The sequence below is a fragment of the Chrysochloris asiatica genome, unplaced genomic scaffold (genome assembly GCF_000296735.1).
Source record: "Chrysochloris asiatica unplaced genomic scaffold, ChrAsi1.0 scaffold00018, whole genome shotgun sequence".
In the NCBI taxonomy this organism is placed as follows: Eukaryota; Metazoa; Chordata; class Mammalia; order Afrosoricida; family Chrysochloridae; genus Chrysochloris; species Chrysochloris asiatica.
Window position 1 is genome coordinate 7,335,418 of NW_006408536.1, and position 7,476 is coordinate 7,342,893.

At 44.0% G+C, this 7,476-nt stretch overlaps 1 pseudogene; it reads right to left on the minus strand.

Annotated features, from left to right (window-relative positions):
* Window positions 1-4,836: 4,836 nt before the first annotated feature.
* On the minus strand, window positions 4,837-6,257 carry LOC102812727 (annotated as a pseudogene).
* Between the last annotated feature and the right edge of the window lie 1,219 nt (window positions 6,258-7,476).

The window sequence follows — 7,476 nt, forward strand, 5'->3', positions numbered from 1 at the left end:
GTGGAAGAAGGTAGAATCTCCACTGAGTAATATCCAATCTGTCTGGGCAGAGCTCATGAAAGGAGATGTGGATAGGTCTCTTGTGATACAATAGTGAATAATTGTTATAAGGACTGATTGTTAGGGTTGGAAATGTAAAGGTAGATGTTTTGTAGCAAAAGGAGGGGAGTGATAGACTTTGCAGTCTAGGAGTGAACATCCCTGGGAACATCAAGGGAGAAGAGCGGAGAGTGGGACCCTATCCAGAGAAGCAGTGACGCCAGAGATGGAGGCAGAGACGATGACATGAAGAGATGGAGCAGCTGGGGACTTTAGACCCAGAGAGGGAGAGGGGCTGTATGCTGATGACCGGGGGCAGGCTTGCAGAGGGGATTGTAACCATGGCAATGAAATGATATAAAATAGGATGAATGTAAAGCTAATGTTCTCCTATGTAAACTATCACATAATCCACAATAAAACATTTTTTAAAAATGGAAGGAAAAGAGAATGGATTTTTCATTAACTTTTTGAAGTCTCCTTATATATAGGTTAGAGAGAGAAAGAGAAATAGATGGGGACGTATTAGTAGAAAATAATAGATTGCCAGACTGAACATACTGTTGGCATAGTAGTTAAGAGCTCAGTTGCTAATTGAAAGGTTAGGGGTTAGAACCAGCCACTACATTGGATAAAGATGTGGCAGTCTGCTTACAAAAAGACTGTTGTTTTTGTTAAGTGCCATTGAGTCGGTTCCAACCCATAGAGAGCCTGTATAGGGTTTCTGATCAGCGGCTGGTGAACTTGAACTACCTACCTTGCAGTTCAAACTGACTTTGCAGTCCAGCACATTAATTCACAGCACATCAGGGCTCTATCAAGATTGCTACCTTGAAAATCCTATGGGGCAGTTCTACTCTGTCCTATAGGGTCACTATAAATTGGAATTAACTTAGTAACAGGTTTGGTGTTTAATTTTGTAAATAGGAGCATTTCAAATTGTGGGCACTCTTGTAAGACATAAGAACAATGGGGCCAACAAGCATTCGAAGGAAACAAAAGGTCAAGATGTAAACAAGTTGTTTGGAGGGGAGAGGAGACTGTGTTCATGACTACAATTATATATAACACACCTACAATCATGTGAAACTACCAGCTGTTCCTAGGGAGAAAGATTAGGCTTTCTGCTCCCTTAAAGATTTACAGCCTCAGAAACCCTGTACAGGGTCGCTATGAGTCAGAACCAACTCCACGGCACATATTAACAACAATAATCATGTATGTATAACCAAACCAGCTGACACCTCTAACATAGGTGGTAACTCCCTCCTTCCAAGCCATATGACCAACCTTTATATTTCAAAAAACTTCAAGCTGAAGCTAATCTTATCTACAATCAATCATTAAACACCCTACCTGTGTTCTCTGTTCTCAAAGGAACCCTGATGGCACTGTGTGTTAGGCATTACACTGCTAACCGAAAGATCAGTGGTTCAAACCCACCAGCTGCTTTGAGAGAAAAAGATGTGTTCTCATAAAGATTTACAATCTCATAAACCTATATAGGGTTGCTATGGGTTGGGATCCTGGAGTCCTGGTGTGGCGCTATAAGATAAGAACTTGACTGTTAACCATGAGGTTAGGGATTCAACCCCACCAGTCGTTCCTTGGAAACTCTATATAGGGTCACTATGAGTCGGAACCGACTTGATGGCACTTGAGAACAACAACATAGATTGGAATTGACTTGATGGTAGCAGGTTTGGTTTGCCTTTTCCCCCCTTTTGTTCTCTATGTATATTGAATTACTTTTCTTTCCACCTGAACAGTGGAGTGGCTTGTATTGCGTCTTAGTATTGCCCCTCATGGATTGCATCTCAATGTCAAGAAAACAAAAATCCTCACCACTGGACCAATAAACAACATTCTTATCAATGGAGAAAGGATTGAAGTTGTCAAGGACTTCATTCTTCTTGGATCAACTATCAACACTCGCGGAAGTAGCAGTCAAGAGATCAGACGACGTATTGCACTGGGCAAATCTGCTGCACAGGAACTTTTTAAAGTATTGAAGAGCAGAGATGTCAGCTTGAGGACTAGGGTGCGCCTGACCCAGGCCATTGTGTTTTCAGAAACTCATATGCATGCAAAACCTGGACAGTGAATAAGGGGGATCGTAGAAGAATTGATGCCTTTGAGTTGTGGTGTTGGAGGAGAATACTGAGGGTGCCATGGACTGCCAAAAGAACCAATAGATCTGTTTTGGAAGAAGTGCAGCCAGAGTGCTCCTTGGAGGCCAGGATGGCTAAGCTTCGTCTCTCCTACTTTGGACATGTAGTCCGGAGGAAACAATCGTTGGAGAAGGATGTCATGCTGGGTAGGGTTGAGGGTCAGAGAAAAAGAGGAAGACCTCCAACGAGATGGATCGGCCAGGTGGCATCATTGATGGACTCGGGGGTGGCAGCGGTGGTGAGGTTGGCCCAGGATCGAGCATTGTTTCGTTCTGCTGTGCATGGGGTCGCTATGAGTCGGTTCCGACTCGATGGCACCTGACAACAACAACATTGCCCCTCATGAACTGCATTATTCTCAATAAAATTCCTTATCTTCCACTCCTAACAGGACTTTTCATGATAATATGGAAATATTCCCAATAAAATATTAAGACACAAAACTGAGGAAACTACCAATTTTTAAAATGTTAACAACTTTGATTTAAAAGATATATACCAAATTATTAGCAGAGATTGTTTCTTGGTGAAGTGATTTCTTTCTTTATCCTTTCCTTCCATTTTCCACATAGGGTCACTATGAGTTGGAGTCGACTCAACAGCATCTAACAACAACACTTTCTTCTATTTCCCAAATTTTCTGTAGTAAGCAGGTGCCCATTTTAGGAACAGAAAATAAACTTTTGTTTACACCTAACCCTTATCAGCTCTAGTCCAGATACTACCCTGTTTTTGAAGCTCTTTCTTTGCTTTGCTCAAACTGAACATAATCCCACCTTCCTTTTTCTTCTGAATTCCCACAGCAATTCCTCTGACCTTCTTATTTAATTGATAAAAAAATATTAGTTTTACCTCCTCTATTATTCTTAAGTGTCTGGAAGGCAAGAATGATGTCTTAAATGTGTGCCTTCCGGGATCCAATAAATTGCCTTAGATACAATAAGTGAATTAATCATTTATTGGTGAAATCAATAGATAACTATTATGTTTATTGTATACCAGGAACTTCCAAGGAGCTGTTGAAAGTGCATGGACATGGAATCAAGAGGTTTGGATCCACAATTAGGCTCTGTATTACTTTGGGTAATTTGGTTAACCACAGTAGGCCTCGGTTTTCCCATAGTAAAGTGAAGATGTATTAAGAGAATTCATGTTCAAGTGATTTATTAAAGAAACATTCCCAGTGAAGACTATTAAAAGGGGAGGAAGACAGGGAGAAAGGAAACAAACCAACCAACATGCTGTGATCCCAAGTGAGCTATAGGAGGGCAAGTTAAAAAGTATTGCTATAGGGTTCCAGTTCATACATGCACGGGTTTCTTCCAAACAAAACATGCTTAAACATGATGCTGTGATAGGTGGATAGCTGAAGACAAGTTCTTTCAGAAATACACTTTTTAGGATACCTTCCAAAAATAAACAAAAAAACTTTTTGTGCCACAGGAAAAACAATTTTGAAGTTAGGGCTAATATCAAATTGTTAACAAAATTCAAGTGGTCATCTTCCCAAATCATTGAAGCTTTGCAATAAATTTTCGGGAATACTGTCCCACTTAAAACCGTTTTTAGATGGATTAAGTCTTTTAAGGAGTACTGGTGGGGCGCTGTAGGATAAAGCACTAGACTGCAAGGTTGGTTTGAACCACAAAGTCAGCCGTTCAAACTCACCAGCTGCTCCTTGGAAACCCTATACAGGGTTGCTATGAGTCAGAACTGACTTTACAGTACTTAACAACAACAACAACAATCATTTTAAGGAAGGTCAGGAAGACCTCAAAAGTGAGCCAAGAGAGGGAAGACCCTCAACCTCAACAACAGCAACAAAAATAGTGGCTGAAATCCAGAAACAGGTGGAAGAAGATCATCGACTTATCATTGATGCAAAAGTTACTGAAGTTGGGATCCCACATGGTTCAGTATTTTCCATTTTAAGCTTTCCTCAGCTTCATGGGTGCCAAAAGTGTTTCATGAAGACCAGCTATCTCAAAGAGTTGATCTTTCCTGAAGTCTTTTTTAGTTTTTTTTTACAATGTTCCACAGTTGGCTGGCTTTAATTTGGAAACTGCTTTTGGCTAAAGACATTCAAGTTTTAAGGCACATTCCAAAATATAAAAAGCCCTGTCACTGGCAAGGAACTGGTTTCTCCTCGTGGTTTGACATGGAAGTTGGAACAGAGACTTTCTGGTCTTTTTTTTCTAAAAGGAGTGAGAGTTTGGCAATAACAAAACTCATGACACATACTCATCAGATGCAAAGACTGCCCTTACAGGTCCTCTTTTTACTCCTCAGTGAGGACACAGCATGTCCCCACCCAGTCTCACTCACCAGAACCGTGTACGCAGTCAACAGACTTACATGCATCTGTCTAGCAATGAATGTGAAAAAAACATGTCTACAAATAAAATATAAAATGATTTGATTAAAATGAAGGCAGGAGTCATAGCCACAAGCAAAGGGAAATGACCCCATGAGACAGGAAATAAAACATCTACTTTAGCAGCAGAGGCTGTGTGAGGGTGGGGCACCTCGGAGGGTACTTTGGGGTGGCGTTAGCAACAGACATTCTTTTGGCCTTTCCTGGTATTGCTGTGGGTGCAGGTGGGCAGAAGTGACCTTCCAGCCCTGCTCAGTTGTTGCCCCCACAGATCTTCAGCAGAATCTTGCGGCAATCTCCCGAAGTATCTCCTGAGATGTAGTGGTACACCGACTTGCCATACATCCTCTTGTACTCCACTCTGATGTCCAGGAGGTCGATCTCGCTTCGAGACACCATGATGCGAATCAGGGTCGGGTCCTTTGTCTCTGCTCCCCTCATGGCCTTGATGAGCCTTTCAGCATAGAAAGCTGGGGTGCCAGCATGCCCTGCTCCAGGTCTCCAGACATCTCCTGGAAGATAATCTTTTCAATGTCCCGATCTGTCATTCGCTGGTACTCATTAAAAACTGCTACCAGGTGGGTCCGGCTACGGGAGCACAGAACTGCATTGAACTTGAACTCGTTGTCCCGCGGTGGTTCTCCCTGGCCACATACAGCTCCTGCAAGTCTCTCTGGACAAGTGACAAGTCCTCATGTGTGCTCTCATCCCGGTTCCCCTGAGAGAGGGAGATAAGGAGCCGCTAGAAATGTCCCCGACGTGTCGCTCCGAATGGCCTCCTCCAGGGTCTTTTTGAATTCTGCCTTGTAGGCTCTGCTCAGCTCCGGGATGTACTCATTGCTCCGTGAAGCCAGGATCCCAATCAGACAGGCTTCGCCAATCAGTATCAGCCCCCTTGATGGCTTCCTTGATCTCATACACATCAAAGAGGACCAGGGTCTTCATCATAGCCAGGATTGTCTTCTCAAAGTTTCCTGACAGATTTCAGATCTTTAATCAAATCCTTCCCGTAAGCAGCCTTGAAGGACAGGAGACTCTGCTACCGCTGCTTGCTGGACCAACTTCCCAAGCAGTCAATGATGGCCTGCTCTACAGTCCCGAAGCCTTTCATGGCCTTTAAAAGGACCTCAGCATCTCACAAAGGGTCAAATCCAGGAGCGTCTGCAGTGTTGCCGCGATTCCCCAACTGGATGGTGGGTACAGCGGGGGTAACAGTCCCAGATCCTGGGAGTGCTGGGTAACTTTGGCACCAGCTGCAGCTGCTATGCAGAAGGGGGCACTGGCTGCTGCCCGGGGTAGACCCCTGGGGGCTGCTGCCCAGGCACAGGGACTCCTAGGTATATGGTGGGTATGAAGGCATCCCGGAGGGCAGGTTTCCTCCAGGGGGCGGATACATCCCATATGGAGGAATGGGCTGCTGGGCAGAGGGAGGCTGCCCAAAGCCCCCAGGGGGTACTGGAGGGTAACCACCCCCAGGTACTCCTGGGTATAGATTTGGCATGTTGGCACCTCCAAATGTCCCCATGTTGACCGCCATTCCTGCGAGGTGGTCCTGGTTGAACTGCCCTGCGTAGTTGGCCACGTTATCCTGTCCAATAGGGGTCATAATGGGTGGGGGGCACGCAGCACCCCCTCCAGGCACCACCACCTGGTGCAGCTGGGGGGTAGCTGCCAGCAGGTGTGGGTAGCTCATGGTTGGATGTGGACACTGGCGCTGAAGCGGGGATCGCGCGGGGCAAACGCGGAGACGCGCAGGAGTGGCTCTGTCTGCGAGGGTCTCAGGAGTGGCATCTAGGGTCTGCCTCCTCCTCAGCTGGACTCCCACTCGCACAGCACTGGGATGCTCAGGGCGCTCCAGCGGACCTCTGCAGCCATCAGAGCGGGGCTCTTTAAGTCTTTTAAGCAAGATTAAAGCTAACAAAAATGATTTTATGTAATGAGTCATAACTGGGATGAGTCTTGGATTTACCAAATACAATTCAGAGTTCAATCAGAACAGTGGGCCAGCTAAATTAAAGGTCAGAAGGCTATGGCAACTAATTTGGGAGATAGCAAAGGGGTAATCCTGATAGATTTTCTCGAAGAAAACAGAACAATCATGGGGGCTTATTAAGAAGTTTTAAGAAATTGAAAACTGCATTGATGAGAAAAAGATCAGGAAAGTTGCACCAAGGAATTTCTATCCCAACATGCACCTACTTAATTCTTCAAAGGTAACAAGAGTCATTTTCCAAGAATTTCATTAGGAAACCTTCCCCATCTACCCTATGGACGTGATTTTGTCCCTTCAGATTTTTTTTGTTCCCTGAAATCAAAGAACATTTAAAAGTCCCTGGAGGATGCCACCTTTTGATGTGGTATACATTGAAGAGTACAGAATTCTTCCAGGAAAGATTGCTGTTGGTGTTGTTAAGTACCATGGACTCATAGTGACCCTGCACAGGGTTTGCGAGGCTGCAAATCTTTATGGGAGCAGAAAGCCTCCTCTTTCTCCCGCAGAATGGCTAGTAGTTTCGAACTGCCGACCTTGAGGTTAGCAGCCCGATTTGTAACAACTACAAAAGGTTAGAGCTATGGAAACACTGCAGTAGAAGTATTTACACCTAGATGGAGGATATGTTGGGAAATAATAGCTTCACATTTTGATATTTTTGTGTAGCAAAGGTTTCTCTGATTTGGTAGCAATATTTTGTGACTTACCCTATATAATATATATTAAAATCACTGGATGCTAATTTAATGTATATTAAAACACCATGTAGTAAAAATGAAAATCCAGAGCTTTATCTGCAAAGATATTAGAGAGTTGGTAAGAGCTTATAATTGGACTTTCTCAACACAAATCATTACTTCCCTAAAATCCTAAGTGACAAAACACTTCCTTGGAAGCCA